The sequence below is a fragment of the Gorilla gorilla genome, chromosome 16, assembly GCF_029281585.2.
Source record: "Gorilla gorilla gorilla isolate KB3781 chromosome 16, NHGRI_mGorGor1-v2.1_pri, whole genome shotgun sequence".
Lineage (NCBI taxonomy): Eukaryota > Metazoa > Chordata > Mammalia > Primates > Hominidae > Gorilla > Gorilla gorilla.
In genome coordinates this window covers 21,981,870-22,001,281 of record NC_073240.2, presented here as the reverse complement: position 1 = coordinate 22,001,281, position 19,412 = coordinate 21,981,870, and the positions used below count along the sequence as shown (strand labels likewise).

General features: G+C 38.0%; 1 protein-coding gene and 1 pseudogene across 6 annotated transcripts in view; both read left to right on the top strand.

Annotated features, from left to right (window-relative positions):
* Nucleotides 1–19,412, top strand: part of LOC101143448 (olfactory receptor 4M2) — an 80,845-nt gene that overhangs the window by 20,946 nt on the left and 40,487 nt on the right. For 2 of the 6 annotated variants that reach the window (XM_063698899.1, XM_055364176.2), the window contains exon 1: nt 11,981–12,086. The gene's annotated coding sequence lies outside the window, so the exon portion shown is untranslated. Of the gene's footprint in view, nt 1–393; nt 408–11,977; nt 12,087–12,648; nt 12,796–18,224; nt 18,396–19,412 lie in introns of those variants that run through there. The other 4 variants (XM_063698902.1, XM_063698898.1, XM_063698901.1 and 1 more) reach the window with 4 other exon arrangements.
* LOC101152484 (olfactory receptor 4N2-like) overlaps nt 11,976–19,412 on the top strand; it is a 65,485-nt pseudogene continuing 58,048 nt past the window's right edge.

Genomic DNA, 19,412 nt, shown 5'->3' with positions numbered 1-19,412 from the left:
GACAAAATGTAGCTGAGACACCATTCTTCCATGAAACCACATCTCTCTAAGAAGATGCTGGAAAGTCAGTCTTTCTCAAAAAGTAGTTTTCCTCTCAGGTTTCAACACATTACTTCACTGTAAGTTTAGACAGTATAAATATGTATAAAATATATATATTATATATATATTTTAGTATATTATGCTTCAGTTTTTTCTGCATGTTTTTCTTTCTTTTACACCCTTCTCTGTGATCTCATCTGACAATCACTACCATGGCAACCAAGCCTCTGTGACATTCCAGCAAGCTCATTGTCTTCTCTTCACTAAACTTTAGTTAGTAGCTCGTCCCAGTCAGTAACACTCTGGGAGGGCTCAGGCCACATCACCAAATGTGACAGGATAGCCTTGAACTCATCAATTGCTGGGTAAGAAAGAATTTTAATGCCATGGCAAACAGCCAATCAAACAAGCAAACAAAAACAACAAACCCTTCCTTGAGGACCAAGAAGCCATTAATTAGCTAACCTAAGAGCTCCAGGTGGAGACCTAGGGTCCTGATTGGGTTTCTGAATTTGACCACTAGGCAGAAAACTAGCACCCAAAACCAGATGGAATAAAATTGCCCACCTACAGTGGAGCCAAGGCCCCCAGATCCTTTTTGTCAGGTAAGAATAGGTTGAAATAACCTGGTTGGTTGTGGGACAGGCCCCCTCTGTGAGTGGTGCAGTTAAGGACACCCAGACTGCCCTTTCACTCTGCTTTCCCTGGGGTAATGTGTATGGCTCCTAGTCTTTCACGTTCTCTTCTGTAATTTGGGAGGAGGAAGAGAAGATACTCACTGTACATATTGTGTCAGTTAATACTAATCTGAGAGCAATAATTTATGATCTTTTGAAGTGAGGTTTGATTTTTACCACTGTGCTGTTCCTGTCTCCTAATATGTTGTATCAGATTGTAACTAAGTTGAGGTGAGAATTAATTGAGGACTATATATTTGAGCCTCCTTAGAATCTCACCCACCTTTGAGATAACTTCGTATTTTAGGTTTTCTCAAGTCAGAGTGTTGAGTCCTTAAATCAGTATATGCTGGGCAGTGAAAAAACACTAGTACACTTTGATTGCCTAAGCTTAGTGAACAGCAGGGGCGGTGGGAGGCAGGCCTTTTTAACAACTGTCTTTGCTGAGTTTCATGCTGAAAAAGCCTTGAGGCTCAGACTCAGCCCACAGGTCTCTGCACTCCCTCCACCTCCCTTCTGCCCTTTCCATGCATAGCCTTCACAGCAATTATTTGTGAATTATTTATTTTTTTGAGCTCTCTCTTAAGGTTAATTTTTCTTAAGAAATATTTACTCTCAGTATTATAAAGGTGTAGAAGTTTATTGTAGAGAAATGTGGGAAAACATATTGGCAAAAAGAATATAAGGATAAAACCATTTAAGGTTTCCCCTTCCATCTATCCATACTTAATATTTATAGTTGGTCTCTAATGGCATTTAAATGCAAAATGTAATATACTTGTTTATATTATTTATATTTGTAAAATATTAATAATTGATTAGTTAATTCAACAATAATAATTGTTAACATTCCAGACACTACTCTAAATACTCATGAATACAGCAGTTAACAAAATGGATAAAAATTCCTGACTTGTGGAAGTTATATTGTAATGGGGGAAGACGGGGGGTAAATAAACTATGTGGCATGCTGGGGGTGGGTGATGAGTAAAGACGGAGAAAAATTAGAAGGATCAGGTCAATAGGAAGTGTGTGTTGGAGGTGACAGGTGGCAGGTGTACATTTTTCCCTCAGCTTAAGGTTTAATTTGAAAACATTGTATATATTTATGGTATACAAGGTGATATTTTGATATATGTGTACATTGCAAAATGATTAAATCAAACTAATTAACATATCTGTCACTTCACATGCTTGCCGTTTTATTGTTGTGAGAACATTTAAGATCAACTCTCTTAGCAATTTTCAAGTATTCTTTTGGCCCTTAGTATCTGTGGTTCTGCATCTGCAGATTCAATCAATCACAGATGGAAAATATTTAGAAAAAAATAAAAATAACAATACGACAAAAAGTAATTCAAATGTACTATAGTATAACAACTATTTACGTAGCATTTACGTTGTCTTAGCTACTATAAGAAATGTAGAGATTATTTAAACTACATGGAAGGATGTGTGTAAGTTATATGCAAATACTGCAACATTTTATATGAGGCGGTTGAGCATCTGCTGATTTTGTTGTCTCCAGGGTGAGCTGGAACTAGTCTCCCCTAGATATAAAGAGACAACTGAACAATACGTTATTATTAATTACAGTCACCGTGCTATACAGTACATCTCCAGATCTTATTGATCTTGTTTAGCTGAGACTTTGAACTCTTTAACCAATATCTCCCCATCCCCACTGGGTGTAATTTTCAATAGCTAGTCAGGGAAGGCCTCACTGAAAAGGTGATATTTGAGAAAAGACTTGAAGGAAGTGTTGGGACAAGAAATATAAATATCTACCAAGAAAGCGTTACAGGCAGAGGAGATGGTATTGTATAGATGCCACAAGGCAGGGGGATGGCTGGCACGCTTAACACGCAGCAAGAAAGCCTCATCTCTTCCTCATGCCTGCCTCACATTCAATATATTTAAATATGGTTCCCTCCCCATCATAACCCTGCAATGGCCATTGCAGAAATCACCAATAACATTCATGTCTCTAAGTCTTATGGACATTGTTTTTTTCAAGATATATCTCTTCTCAGCAGAATTCAGCACTGCTGTTCCAACACATTTTTTCCTTTGGCTTCAGTGTCAACTCTATTCTACTTTGCCTCCTGATTGCCCAGAAAACTCCCACATTTCTGTCTACAACTCCTCTATTTAATTTGTGCGCTTCTTTTCCTTTATTTGGCCATTAAATTCTGAAGCTCTGTGAGTCTGACTTCCAGGCCTTCACATCTTTCAATGCTATACTATTGTCTAGGTCATTTTCTTCTCCAAAGCTTTGGTTATTACTTATTTGCCAATGAGTATATCAGATTGTTAATACCAATTGCATCCTCAGAGTTCCAGATGACAACTGCTACATGGTATTAATATTTGACTGCTGGATGATAGTTTTACTTGAATGTTTCAGGGGCACCTCAAACTCAACTCCAAAATTGATCTAATGAACTTTCCCAAACCACATTCCCTTCTTGCATTTCTGAGAGAATGGATTCCCATTCATCTGACTACAGTGCTATCCTGAAAGCAGATCCAGAGACTTAAGATTCACCTGCAGGTGATTCATTTGGTAGGTATCAGAATCTCTGTAGGAGAACTGGGAAGTGGGGCAAAGACCCTTATAAAGAGTGAACTATGAAGCAGTTACCAGAATGGATAACTGTGGATTAAACTTGGAATAACTCTGAGATCCAGTGTAGAAAACTCATCTCAGAAACATGCTGAGAGATAAAGGGTATTCGTACAACAGTTTCTGATAGTCATTAATTATGGACTGTCTCCTAGTGGCATTGATTCCTCAGCATGCCCAACCTGCAGCAGGGACAGCAAAAGCGGCTTCTGTGATCAGAGAAAGCCCTGAGGTAAGGAAATGCAAGAGTGAATGCTGGAGGTCAGGCTGGCATGCACTGAAGTATTAGGGTGAGGCGCCATGGCAAGGTATCTGACCATCTTCCTAACCTTTCACCTCCATTTCCAATCTTTAAATACATTTTACTTCCCAAATATGTAATAATATGCATTTCCTTCCTTTTCTACCACCACCTCTACCTGCAGAGGTTGACTGCCTCCATCTTTTTCAAATATACTTGCGTCATTCATCACATTCACATTGCGCAACCACCACCTCTTTTGAGCTCCAAAACACTGTCATCACCTCATAGAAAACCCCAGTCCTCTTCCCCTCCACCCATGGCCGCCACCTGGAGTGTGTTTGGCCCTTGGAGGACACTGCACATTGTTGGTGGGCATGATTAAATAGTTGCTGCTTTTCTGCAGTTAATCACTGTATTTTGAGTGAATGTTTCATAATTTTCAGTGTTTTACCTGGGTTGATAGGATCCAATTTTAGTTTTTGAGTTTCTTTTTTGAGCAACTATAACAATTTTAAGGATTAATATGTCATGACTTTTATTCTTTACTAGAGGTCTTCCAAAGAACAAAGATAAATTTACTTATTTTAAAAATAGAATAAAATTCATCCTGTCTTGCAAAAATACACAAAAAACAAAAACAAATATACTTGCCTCATAATTAGTTTCACATTTACCCTTGTCCTTCTCTAAACTCTTCACTACCGTGGCCACAGTTACTGTTTCAAAAAGGGAGATGAAATCATGTCATATTCTATTTTCTGTGCCTGAAATCCACTTTTCACCCTCATCTCCCTTTATTTAAAGTATGTTATTCATTTTTCTAGGGTCTCAACTCAAGCATTCCTTTCTCAAGAAGCCTTATATGGTATGAGGAGTGAGACAGAGTTCCCTGCGCCACCTCCATTGAATCATGTTAGGCCTTAATGTACCTTTCCTTTATAACACTTACTGAATGATTAATTTGGCATTTATTTACCTGGCTATTTTATTCAGGGTTTAGGATTTATACTAGATCGTAAGCTCCACAAGAGGTTCCTGGTCTAGTTTAGGTCACCATGTATCCCTGATTAGTACCACACATCCCAGTGCACCATGGTTCTCAACAAATAACATGTTATATAAATCAATAAATGACAGGAATAAAGATGTTTTTCAGTTTGTATTACAATGTTTTCTACTATCTGGCAGAATCTTAGTAGGATTTAATAGCAATCAGGCAATGTCTACTCCTTAACCTGACTTTGAGAGAGAAACATTGATTTTTAAGAATCACTCCCAATTCTGACTTTTTCTCATCATTATGTGGGTGAGGTAGAGATATTTCTGAGGCTTTTTTGTTCAGGAACTTGTCTCCTTGGACATTTTAACTAGGTCATCACTAGATCATTGCTACATGAAGTATGGTCTATTGACCAGCAACATCAGTGTCACCTGGAGACTTTTAGAAATGCAGAATCTCCATTCTAACTGGTGTGAGATGATATCTCATTGTGGTTTTGATTTGCATTTCTCTAATGACCAGTGATGATGAGCTTTTTTTTCATGTTTGTTGGCTGCATAAATGTCTTCTTTGAGAAGTGTCCGTTCGCATCCTTTGCCCGCTTTTTGATGGGGTTGTTTTTTTCTTGTAAATCTGTTTAAGTTCTTTGTAGATTCTGGATATTAGCCCTTTGTCAGATGGATAGATTGCAAAAATTTTCTCCCATTCTGTAGGTTGCCTGTTCACTCTGATGATAGTTTCTTTTGCTGTGCAGAAGCTCATTAGTTTAATAAGATCCCATTTGTCTATTTTGACTTCTGTTGCCATTGCTTTTGGTGTTTTAGTCATGAAGTCTTTGCCCATGCCAATGTCCTGAATGGCATCGCCTAGGTTTTCTTCTAGGGTTTGTATGGGCTTAGGTCTTACACTTAAGTTTTTAATCTATCTTGAGTTAATTTTTGTGTCAGATGTAAGGAAGGGATCCAGTTTCAGCTTTCTGCATATGTGATCACTAAAAAGTCAGAAAACAACAGATGCTGGAGAGGATGTGGAGAAATAGGAATGCTTTTACACTGTTGGTGGGAATGTAAATTAGTTCCACCATTGTGGAAGATAGTGTGGTGATTCCTCAAGGATCTAGAGCTAGAAATACCATTTGACCCAGTGATCCCATTACTGGGTATACACCCAAAGGATTATACATCATTCTACTATAAAGACACATTCACAAGTATGTTTATTGCAGCACTGTTCAAAATAGCAAAGACTTGGAACTAAACCAAATGCCCATCAATGATAGACTGAATAAAGAAAATGTGGCACATATATACCATGGAATACTATGCAGCCATAAAAAAGGATGAGTTCATGTCCTTTTCAGGGACATAGATGAGGGTGGAAACCATCATTCTCAGCAAACTAACACAAGAACAGAAAACCAAACACCGCATGTTGGCTCACTCATCAGTGGGAGTTGAACAATGAGAACACATGGACACAGGGAGGGCAACATTGCACACTGGGGGCTTTTCAGGGGTGGGGGGCTAGGGGAGGGATAGCATTGGGAGAAATACCTAATGTAGATGATGGGTTGATGGGTGCAGCAAATCACCATGGCACGTGTATACCTATGTAACAAACCTGCACGTTCTGCACATGTATGCCAGAACTTAAAGTATATATATCTATAAAAAGAAATGCAGAATCTCATGCTCCTCTGACTCAATAAGCATTTTAAAAAGTCTATCAGTATTTTGCATCACTGTTTTCTCCAAGCCTTGGCCCAACACCTAGCACATAAGATGAAGGTTTGGGTGATGAATGAATATGCTAAAAAATAAGAGTGAAGGAATATATGAAAGGAGGGAAAGAACACCATGGGAAAGTGAAAATATATCATACTATGATATTTGAGTATTAGATCCTGACAATGTAGTTTCAGCACTTTTGGTTTTGTATGATATGAGGAAATAGTGTTCACTTTGTCAGTATTAAGCTCATAGGTGTTAAAGCAAATTAAATATGGCCTTGAGAAGGACTTGTACTTCCATATTTGAATCCTTGTGGATGAACTGTAACCTAGCTTAATAGGCAGACAAAATTGAAAACCCAACTTAGGAGTATGCACCTGCAACAAATAGCTAAGTCTTAGCCAATCTCAGCGGCCTTACTTCAATCATTAATTCACTGATGAGGCAAATGCCAATCTGTAACCATTGCAGCTGTTCCTGTAACTCACTGCTGATTTCTGTATGTCATTCCCCTTTTTTTTTTTGTCTATAAATTTACCACCACATGGCTGTGCTGGAGCCTCTGTGAATGCTGTGATTCTGGGGGCTGCCTGATTTGTGAATCATTCATTGCTCAATTCAACTCCTTTAAATTTAATTCAGCTGAAGTTTTTTCTTTTATCATATGTCTGGAAAAATCCTACAAGAATAATGTAAACAGCATTTGGTTTCCAGGGTGGGATGCAGTTCCAGGAGAAAGGATACCATTCATTTCTTCTGAACGTCTTCAAGAGACATGTGAATGATAAATGTGCCTGATAACATCTCAGGCACGTTTGTGTTATGAGAGGAAACTAAGGAAAATCTGAAAGTTTCTTGGGTGTATAAATAGAGATGGCTGGAAGAAGATGGGGGAAAGTGAAAGCCATAACTGTTGAGAAAATTAAGCTTGTTGAAATATGCAAATTGGGTCTCGGCTCCATACATGGTGCTGATAGTTAGGACACTGAGACTGTCTCAAGAAGACAACCTTAAAGGCCTGAGAATCCAGTCTGTTTCCCTCTTCTAGGGCACCTCCTTCCCAGAAATGACACCATTAACACTTTTTAGCACTTATGTAAAGGTCTGAATCATTTGAAGTTACATGCCACTGTAGGACATTTTCTCTCTGAGTTGTTGCTAGACATTTATACTGTAGAGAAAATTTTGCACAATTTAACTATTTAGAAAACGAAACAAAAAATGGACAAATATGAAAAATATAGAAAAATTATTAATGGCACAGTTCATTTACATCAAACAAAAATGGACAAATGTGAAAAATACAGAAAAATTATTAATGGCACAGTTCATTTACATCAAATTGTTACTAATACTTTGCTGCATTACTCCTATTTTTTCTACTTCGAATCATATTATGACTAATTTAGAATTCTACTTTTTATTCTATTTTTATCACTTTAATAGCCTATCTTAAGTCTTTACCCATATTTTGGGATAATCTTTAAAAATATTTACTTTAATACGGGGAAGCATTCTATCATGTACACATACTACAGTTCTTAACAATAATCTACTGGTGGATGTTTCATTTATTTACATATTCCATTCATTCTCCAGGGCTTATTTTTCAATGAGGAAGCTTGAAGAATTGAGATAGATAAGAGGAAATGTAAACGTACACAGTAGAGTATGTCTGAGGGAGGAGTACGAAACCAAGAAGGTGAAACTCTTGTCACACTTTATGTGATGATTTTAGAGCATTGGTCCTATTGGAAGGACACTGGCAGGGTCCCTAAGACAGCACGTGCTGCACTGAAGAGAACCTTGTTTCTTAAATGAGCTCTAGGCAACAAGTACATTTTCTTAGAACATTTATAGAAAATATGAGATGCAACGAATGTCTTCGTGTACCTATGTATTATATTTATCTTTAAGGATTAGGTATGCCTATCACGCAATGTTTTTTACAGATTTTGCTGTCAAAGGCTCCTCAGTGGCTGCTTCAGCCAGCAGCTAGGACTTCAGGTCAAAGTCCTGTTATGCGGATGCAGCTTCATTTCCTGAAGCAAGATCCCTCCCACTTCACTCTGATGGGAGAGTCTTCTTTCCTTACAACTATTAAGCTAAGATTTTTGAGTTTACATTTTATAAATATGTTTTTCCTTTTATTTTTAGTTGACATGTAATAATTATATTTATGAGATATAGAGTACTAGTCCAATACACATAGACAATATGGGATGATCAAATCAAGGTAATTAGCACATCGTCTCATGCATTTAGCACTTCTTTGTCTTGTGAACATTCAAAATCCTCTCTTCTAGCTTTGTAAAAATACACAATTAATTATAGTTAACTATATTCACCTTACAGTACTACAGAAACATTTAAAACATTATTTCTTGAGATCTTGGTTCTTTAGGTGACTGTTGTGGTGGTGATTAATCAGTATCATGAAAATACTTACGTTGTCTATCATGGTATTTCAGAAGACTACAGTTATAGAGCTGGGTGCATACAATTACCAACCACAATGATATGCATTTACATATTTCACCTTTTGACCTATTTCTTCATGAATATAGTTCATCTGTTTATAACTCTTATACTTGTGTGACTGTTGATAGAAGGCCTGAATGTTTATGCTTGCAAAAATACATGTTATCTCTTATTTTATTGTGTAAGGTGATCTTTGAAGTGTTCTGTTGTGTTTTTATTTTTGTGTTTTTATATGTTACTCAAATAAATACCTTTTAAAAATGTAAATATATCTTAAAGAATTTTTAAAATTATTTTTTCCTTGAATTTTCAGGATTTCAGTCTTTTGGGATGGTGATTTTTGGAATTTTAGACTTTAAGGATTTTGTTCTTTTGATCTTCAACATTCGATTATGGTGTTTGGAACTGTGTCTTTCAAGATTGTGATTCATTCCAAATGCAACACAGGGTTAAAGGAAAGTGGAAAAGACATGAAAAAAATCTGAGCTGTGCCTTACCTGAAGCTGTTGTGTGAGAATTATAGAAACATGTAGAGGGTAGACATCTAAAGTTAGGTTTCTGTCTGCTGGAATACATGAGTCAAACTCATCCTCCTTGGTCTCCCATTTGAGAAAGTGTTCAGCAAAGAGGAACACAGTGGCGCTCACATCCAAAATTTCTTAGAAGGCCTTTAAAAGGGTCAGTGTTGGAAGGTAACATTATCAAGTATAGCAGTTATTTGGAGCCCACCCAATAACCATATTGTGGTTACAAGCAGATGTAAAGGGCACTGCAGTCTTTCCTGATTTAGGAAGCACCGATTACACCTGACTCTTTAGGAGAGTATGTAGCAGACACATTTTGAGCCATGGCTATCGTACCCTGGACAGCTCCTCTTGGAGGAGTGGTGACTAAGAGCACGCCGTGTGTACACTCAGTCTTCACTGCTGACCTCCAGTCTCCACCTGCTTCATTTTTAAATAAATGTGCCAAGGTTTATTTTTGAGCCTTCTGGATCATCCAACATTTCCAAGTGGACTCATCTAGGGATAACAGCGAGAAAGTTTTGGGAAGATCTCAAAAAGTGTTTCTTTAACTGAGATCTTAATTGGTTCAGCCTTTAGGGAAAAAGGGAAAGATGATGAGGCCTGAGTCTGATCTGAATAATCAGTTGACCTTAAGCCTGAATCAGAATACCAAATATAATTGGAAGCCTTGATATATGTTTGTATACTAACATAGCTATGTTTTCCCACAAAATAGATGATACTGGATTTAGGACTGAAAATGTAAGAGCAAGGGGTTCTATGAAGTCCAAGGATATAAAGACAGAAGTTAGTTATTGCAAAGAATTTACAAAACGCTTCAAAGGCTTATCCGTCTCTTCCTTTCTTTCTACAATTCTGCACATGTGCCAGCCCCAAGAGTTCTGTACTTACGTTGAGATTTTTGGATCAATATCTGTTTTAGTGGTACTTAACTATAAACTATTTGCCCACTTGTTTCGTGAATTTGTCATTTTAGTTTCACTTAAGAAGTACATTGTCAAACTATAGTGAATTTGGTGAGGAACAACTAGAGGGGACTTAGAAGTACGGAAAATGAGTAACAGTAGAAGGAATTGGGATATTTAAATTGGAGAACAAAAAGCTTTATTGAAACAAATGAAGGGTAATTATTTAATAAAGCAATTGAATTTGTCCCATTTAATCTCTAAAGTACAGAATTACTATAATTCTATAGGGTGACATTTTAATTCATCATGGAGACTTACTTTGTAACAGAAATATATGCAATGATGGAACGAGCTGAAGAACAATACTTTCTATCAATTGCTTTTGTCAGATGTAGGTTGGGAAAGTGGGAGAGGGTATGTAAGCATCAGATGCAAATTTCTTTCAATCTTCAAATTCCATGATACGATCTAAGATATTTCAAGAAAACCATTCAGGTTGATTTCAACAACATAAAAAACTGTAATGGAAAATATTAAGGCTACTGAGAACGTGAAGTTTTATTAACATTGATAACAATAATAATATTTTCTAAGGAACACTAGACAGCAGACAAAGCGCAGGGGGGAAAGAAATACTGGACTTGCGGTCAGCAAAGTCCCAGGGTTTTGCCACAGGACTACAAGTACTCCAACTCTATTAAGGAAGAAATTGCTATTTTTTTTCCCTGAAGCAATGTGTGTGGAAGTCTTTCACTTTCTGAGCCAAAACTTGAGGAGCTGACCCTGAGGTGGCAGTTTCCCTGGGGGAGCTGCTTAGGTAGCTTTTCATGCAGGGATAGTCCCTCAGTGCATTACCTTTCAGAGGCTATGGCATCAGGCCTCTATCCAGAAGGGGAGGAGGACTAGAGAGCACTCAGGGGAGAGGGTGATAAGAGAGAGGTTTGCTTGTCTACGTGATGTTGCTGAGTAGCCCAGTGTGGACTCTGTGTCAGAGAGCTCCAAAGTACAGCAGCAACTTGGGGTCTTTACAGCCCCAGAATTTATCTTATCTATGGCATTTGAGTTAACAGGATTCAGCTTACTGTAAAGAATTAAACACCCTAGGGGCTATATAAAGAAGCCCTCTTTGGCCCATTTGTCTAACAGATGGTCTCTGAAATTGTTTGCAGTGACTTTTTACCTTTTTTTTTTTTTGCTGTGTTTTTCCAGATTTAGACATTTATACTTTCTCTCAAGCTCATGTCATGCCAACAAAAAGTAGAGAATTAAACTAATTAGCCTACACTAAGGTTTCCATTTACAAAAGAGAATTTACTTTAATATTATGAAAACATCACGTGCTTATTTTAGAAAAAAATAATAACACAGGAAAGTATAGGAAGTTTAAATCATCCACAATCCCATTTCTAAGACCAATTCTAGCCTCCTCCATTTCTCTGTATTTCGTATATTAGATATCTATGTAATTATTTTTAAAATTGGAATCGTAGTGCATGCAGTTTTGTTAATACTTTTGTTTAATATATCATGTGTCTTTCCCCATAGCACTACGTATTCTTTGAAACATGATTCTTAATGAGAACATTATAGTCCATTTTTATCAATGTACTTTATCCTTCTGTTTGGGGGCACTTATAATTTTATGCAAAATCTCTGTAAATTTGTGAAAATATTCTCAGAAATAGATAACGTGTGTGTATTTTTAAGATGTTTACCTCGTTTTTGCCCATTTATCTCCGTAGCAAGGTAAGCTGTCATCAGTTGGAGGTAAGCGGAAGACAGTAGAGAGTACAGAGCCCTGGATTGTGACTCAGAGGATGAGCACCAGATCCAGTTTGCTGTGCCACAGTGGTAAGTCACCTAACCTTTATGTGCTTGGATTCCTCATATGTGATACAGGATCACGACTATTGTTCTCACTCATGCAATACTACTATTGTGAGAACCTCATGAATTAGAGAAACTCTGAATTTGCAATTTAGCTTTAGAACACTGACAAGTAGCTCATTGATTCTTGCCTCATTCCTCTGGAATAAAGTAGTTTTTTATCAAACAAGTGTACACAATGCTTTCAGTGGAGGCAGAAGGAATTCATTTTGAAAAATGCACATAGCATTCTCCAACCCATTTTTGCATATTCTTTTTTAAGGGAATGCCTTGTGTGAGAGGACTAGCAGGGTATCAGAACTGTTTTTTGAAAGAACTTTGTTTCCAGGTGCTTTCAAATATGTTGTCTTCAACTATCATTTTCAGTGTAAAAAGTGGGCTTGGAGTAAGCACTGCCTGCAGACCACTTTTGTGAGCCCTCCCTTCAGTGATGTGATGGCAATCCAGGCCCCTGCTGGGAGAGATTTCTGCCTGATTAAACCTCTCACAGCCTCTAATCCTCTCTTTCTCATCTGGCTTTCCTTAGCCTTCTCCAAAGTCACTCACAGAAGGCATCCCACTCAACCTCACCTTGGGGCAAATCAAAATAGTCCTCCTTCTGAAGCTACCGGGTAAAGCGGTGGTAGCTGTGCAGCTGCTGCTGATCAACAGGCTCCAGAAACAGCAGCAGGAGGTGAGCAGTCCCTGCGTTGGCCACCAAGTGGTAGGTGGCCAGCCCTACCTCCAAGTTGCACTGTTTACTTATTCATCTTTCATGGTAAAGCCTCCAGTTGCCTATTATGAAGTCAGCAATAATCATATGTCCCCTATCTGGGTCCCTGAAAAGATGGAAAGAGGCAGATCAGGCTGGTGCTCTGAGAATGACAGACATCAAACAAGAATGAAAAGTGTCACCCTCCTTGGACTTATTCAGTAACTCATGCCCTTGAGCAAAGGAGGATTTTCTATCAAAGGACATGGATTTCTGTGTCTTTCTCTTGAGATAACATTCCTGGGTGACCACAGAAAGCTGGCTCTGGAAGCACAGAAGCTGCCTTTCCTTGAGTAATAATGTCTCTTCAAAGGGAGCTGGAGCATGAGTAGTGTACATGCCTCAGATTTCAGTGAAAAGTTCAGAGGAGGCCTGAGAAGAAGGTCCTGGGAATGAATCATCTAGATGACTCAACCTTGCAAAGCCATCCACCTCATTGTGGATATCATTCAACACATTTGGTGCTCCATCATCCTATTTCCATGGCTATTTCCTCACATTTTTCAAAGTCTGTTTCTTGAGCCCTGACAGTGTCAAATAGCATGCCCTTTTATTCCTGGGCTTCCCTCTCTATTCTAGTATTCAGGGAGATTTCAGAGGCTGGGGTAAATCTCAGACCAAGGAGATGCAATGGTTTTGAGGTAGAGATCCTAGGAATATAGAATTCTGAGCTATGCAGTGGTCCTTTGCTTTCAGGAAATCAAGTTTGATAGTATCACCTGAAGCATACTTACATTATCCACAAATGACAGCTCCTTACTTGAGCAGTTAAATTGTGGCAAGTCTTAACACACAGATTCCTCTTAAATGCCACGTAATCCCTGCCTGGCTTCAAGCCTCTGGCTTCCCTTGGAGAGGGGTAGAGTCTCTCTGTGTGAGAGATTCTTCATTTCTGCTTTCTACCCTGTCAGTTTCTACTTACTTGCTCTTCCACCTTGTCCACAAGGCTTATCTAGCAGCTGTTTACCTCTGAGCAGAGAAAATGGAAGTCAGCGGAGACAAGGCTGAAATTTCTCAGGAAGGATTTTTTTTTTCCACCTTATCGTGCAGCAAGAGTAAAGCCTTTTTTTCAGTGATTCTTTCCTCCACAATGGCCATTGGCAGCCCTCTGTCACACACAGGTGTGACTCCCTTGTTATTAACTGTCAGGTGGGAATTTCTAGGGAAGAAGGAGAGTGCTTTGTTAACCTCTTAACATCTCCCCAAATTGCATCATATTCTCTCCCTTTCCCCTCCCAGCTACCTTTTCTATTTTTGATTTCCCCTTTTTCAGTCTGATTTGGGGATTTCAGTTCCCACTAACTTTGTATAATATCCTCCTATCTCTGAAAGAACAAGTTCCATCTCCATTTTCCAGGAGAGTTTTTTTCCTCACAGTAAGAGCACCCCATCATCTCTCCATTTCTACCTCCCCATCCCAGTGCTCCCTTTATGGCAGTACAATTGAAGAGGGACCCACAGTCTTGCTGAAGGAACATGACCTTCCCACTGAAGTTGGGATTATGGAATAGAGGGAGAAGAGGAAAGATGGATGTTTATCTGAATGGTCGGATCTTGTTTTCCAGAGGACACAGGCCAATGGGAAACTTTTGGGAAGGAAGTCAAACAATCAAAGCCAGAACTGGGTTTTGGTAATTTAATCTCCCAAAGAGAGAAAAGTCCCCATACTCTAACTCATATTTTGCTTGACTTGACTGAAGCCCTTTTGAATATTTTTTCTGCTTCTGTTCTGTTCTTGCAATAACAATGACATAAGTTTGCCTTTGGAGACATTAAAATAGTTTTCTCATGTCTTGTTCCAAGCATTTATTTTATTTTATTTTATTTTTTTGGCATATTTATTTATTATTATTACTGTACTTTAAGTTTTAGGGTACATGTGCACAATGTGCAGGTTAGTTACATATGTATACATGTGCCATGCTGGTGCACTGCACCCACTAACTTGTCATCTAGCATTAGGTATATCTCCCAATGCTATCTCTCCCCACTCCCCCAACCCACAACAGTCCCCAGAGTGTGATGTTCCCCTTCCTGTGTCCATGTGTTCTCATTGTTCAATTCCCACCTATGAGTGAGAATATGCGGTGTTTGGTTTTTTGTTCTTGCGATAGTTTACTGAGAATGATGATTTCCAATGTCATCCATGTCCCTACAAAGGAGATGAACTCATCATTTTTTATGGCTGCATAGTATTCCATGGTGTATATGTGCCACATTTTCTTAATCCAGTCTATCATTGTTGGACATTTGGGTTGGTTCCAAGTCTTTGCTATTGTGAATAATGCCGCAATAAACAGACGTGTGCGTGTGTCTTTATAGCAGCATGATTTATACTCCTTTGGGTATATACCCAGTAATGGGATGGCTGGGTCAAATGGTATTTCTAGTTCCAGATCCCTGAGGAATCGCCACACTGACTTCCACAATGGTTGAGCTAGTTACAGTCCCACCAACAGTGTAAAAGTGTTCCTATTTCTCCATATCCTCTCCAGCACCTGTTGTTTCCTGACTTTTTAATGATTGCCATTCTAACTAGTGTGAGATGGTATCTCATTGTGGTTTTGATTTGCATTTCTCTGATGGCCAGTGATGGTGAGCATTTTTTCATGTGTTTTTTGGCTGCATAAATGTCTTCTTTTGAGAAGTGTCTGTTCATGTCCTTCGCCCACTTTTCAATGGGGTTGTTTGTTTTTTTCTTGTAGATTGGTTTGAGTTCATTGTAGATTCTGGATATCAGCCCTTTGTCAGATGAGTAGATTGCGAAAATTTTCTCCCATTTTGTAGGTTGCCTGTTCACTCTGATGGTAGTTTCTTTTGCTGTGCAGAAGCTCTTTAGTTTAATTAGATCCCATTTGTCAATTTTGTCTTTTGTTGCCATTGCTTTTGGTGTTTTAGACATGAAGTCCTTGCCCATGCCTATGTCCTGAATGGTAATGCCTAGATTTTCTTCTAGGGTTTTTATGGTTTTAGGTCTAACGTTTAAGTCTTTAATCCATCTTGAATTGATTTTTGTATAAGGTGTAAGGAAGGGATCCAGTTTCAGCTTTCTACATATGGCTAGCCAGTTTTCCCAGCACCATTCCAAGCATTTATTTTACAAGCACCATATGTGGGCCTTTTGTTCTGTGTAGAATAGGGGAAATAAATTTAAATTTATTTTTTTCCATACACATTTGCAAGAGTTTTTGTAGTGTCTTTTTTTTTTTTTTTTTGCTTATCAACATTTTTGTTTTTTAAAAACTTTTCTATCCACCAACTCTGTCTCTTTTGCAGTTCATTTGGGTATAAAGTTTTGCTTAAGAGGAGTATCAACCTCCTAGAGTGAGGCTTTTGAGAAGAGGGGCTACTTCTAAACTTCTATCACTTATGTCCATTTTCTTAATTTTATACCCAATACATTGTGTGGCAAAGTTCGTTAGCTACATATTTAACACCCAATTTTATTATCTTCCTAACTAATACAACTTCAATTTTATTCAATTTGAGAATGTGCCCAGTTTAATAAATTAGATGTTGCAGTCTCTTCTGTTTATGGTGATTATCACTTGACATGCTTATGTTCCGATATATAAACGGAATATAGTTTGGCTCTTTCTTGCTGTCTGACACTTCAGCAGCCATCTTCGGGTAATAAGGTGAACTTAAGGACAGAAACACATACTACAAAAGATTTGTCAAAAAGGCAGGGAAGCCTAGGTCCCTGATGATATCTTGGCACTGCCCACCTCTGGACTGCAGTGGACTGATTATCTTTAGAAGCTTGCATGAGAGAAGAAAACTAAACCTTTATGTTGCATAAATTACTGTAGCTTGAGTTTCTATTATATGCAGCTGAATCTAAGTCTACTATGTCCAGCAAATTTGAGTCCCTGGATAGATCTTGAGTTTCCAACACTTAAGTAAAATGTGGAGTAATTGAATTACTTAATAAAAAGTAATAATTATTTATTCCAACCATAGATACTTTGCTTCTTTGGCCATAGTTGAATTATTATTTTTTTAAAAATGGTTCTGTTTTTATTAAGATGTCTAGTAGTATATACTTTTGATAGATAAATGGCTTATGTTCTTTAAAAGAGATGAGTGCCCAGTTTGACTGCTTATAAAAAAAGCTCAGAAGAGATAAACGTTTAAAATATGTTCTTCTAATAAACAGATAAAGAAAAGGTAGGTATCCATGGTGTACATGTGCCACATTTTCTTAATCCAGTCTATCATTATTGGCCATTTGGGTTGGTTCCAAGTCTTTGCTATTGTGAATAGTGCTGCAATAAACAGACATGTGCATGTGTCTTTATAGCAGCATGATTTATACTCCTTTCTGTATATACCCAGTAATGCGATGGCTGGGTCAAATGGTAATTCTAGTTCTAGATCCCTGAGGAATCTCCACACTGACTTCCACAATGATTCAACTAGTTTACAGTCCCACCAACAGTGTAAAAGTGTTCCCATTTCTCCACATCCTCTCCAGCACCTGTTGTTTCCTGACTTTTTAATGATCGCCATTCTAACTGGTGTGAGATGGTATCTCATTGTGGTTTTGATTTGCATTTCTCTGATGGCCAGTGATGATGAGCATTTTTTCATGTGTCTTTTGGCTGCATAAATGTCTTCTTTTGAGAAGTGTCTGTTCATATCCTTTGCCCACTTTTTGATGGGGTTGTTTGTTTTTTTCTTGTAAATTTGTTTGAGTTCATGTGGCACATATACACCATGGAATACTATGCAGCCATAAAAATGATGAGTTCATGTGCTTTGTAGGGACATGGATGAAGCTGGAAACCATCATTCTCAGCAAACTATCGCAAGGACAAAAAACCAAACACCGCATGTTCTCACTCATAGGTGGGAATTGAACAATGAGAACACATGGACACAGGAAGGGGAACATCACACACTGGGGCCTGTTGTGGGGTGGGGGGAGGGGGGAGGGATAGCATTAGGAGATATACCTAATGCTAAATGACAAGTTAATGGGTGCAGCACACCAACATGGCACATGTATACACATGGAACACACCTGCAGGTTGTGCACATTTACCCTAAAACAAAGTATAATAAAAAAAAAAGGTAGGTATCAAAAACATAACAATTCAAACCCTCTTTTAATTAAAGTTGGTTCTTGTATTAGTAGTAAGCAGGGAGCTTGGGGGGAGAGATGTGTACAAGTGTAGATGGGAGGTTGCCGGGTAAAGTTCTTGATTGGGAAGGTTCATTTGATGGTATGACATGTTCCTCCATTCTCTCTCTCTCTGTCTCTGTCTTTTGTTGTTGTTGTTCTAAGCATCTAGAATGAAAACCACAAGGCCAGGGTTTGCTATCAAGGACCACTCTTTCCTTTGCAGAAAAAGCTGGTTCTGAGTGAAATAGAAGGACTAGGGTGCCAAATTAACTCCTCTCCACGAAGTGACCCCACGTGGAAAAGTACTTGAGAAGCTCTGTAAAGACATGGTAAAAGCTTACCAAAGACAGTAGCATTATCCTTTCCTTACATACAAAGTGGAGGGGAAGTGTGGGTAAGTGGTGTGTCTAAAAGCATTGCTTTAAATTATGCATCCATTTGTAAACACTAATTTTTTCTTAACTCCATGTTGTTTGTAAATTGAACAAAAAATGCATATTTGTCATGGAAAAATTAGGAAATAAAGATATTAGCATAAAAGAGGAAAGAACAAATCTTAATTACCCATAATCCCATGACTTCATGTTTGTGTAAGATTATATAATACTATTGTTTCATGATCTGCCATTTTCACTCAGTGACATATTTTGCACATGAAATACGTTTTACATACATATTTGTATAATTTGAGTAGTTATTACCTTAAAACTACTGGAAAGAAATCCCTTAGTTCTTCTACTTCACTCATTTATTCTCTACAGTATTCATTTCTGGGGTAAATCCAGCCCTTTGGCTTGCATGGCCATGTAGTTCTGAAGTTAGCTACACAGGACTTAGCCACATTTCCCAGAATAGGATATGTGGTACAGCAGAATTCTTACTGAACTTGAAGTCAGAAGAACTGGTTCCTTCACTTACTATGGGTGACCTTGGACAGTATACTTGATTTCTTTGAATCTCATCAGTGAAATGAGTATGGGAATGTCTACCTTAACTGTGTGATGAGAGAATTTGTGAGGATGAACTGAACAACTATATAAAAGTGTTTGGGAAATGCCGAAGAGCCCTACAAATGAAAGACATTAATAATATTAACTGAAATAGATTCCATAAATACTATGTGTAAGATCCTACCTTGAGTTACCTCATTTAATCATCAAATCCACTGTCTGACCAAAGTATTATCATTAGTTCTATTTTATAATCTAAACAAATCTAGGCAGAAAGGTCAAATAATTTGCATAAGCTCACAATCAGTGACTTAGATTTGATCCAATCTATTTCATTCGATGGTGTTGATCTTTTCCCCTAATAGTAGTAAAAACTGTGGGCTCCATTGTTTGCCTGCCTGAGATCAGATGCCATCTCCAACTAGGCAAGTTAACTTTTCTGCCTGTTTCACTCTTCAAAA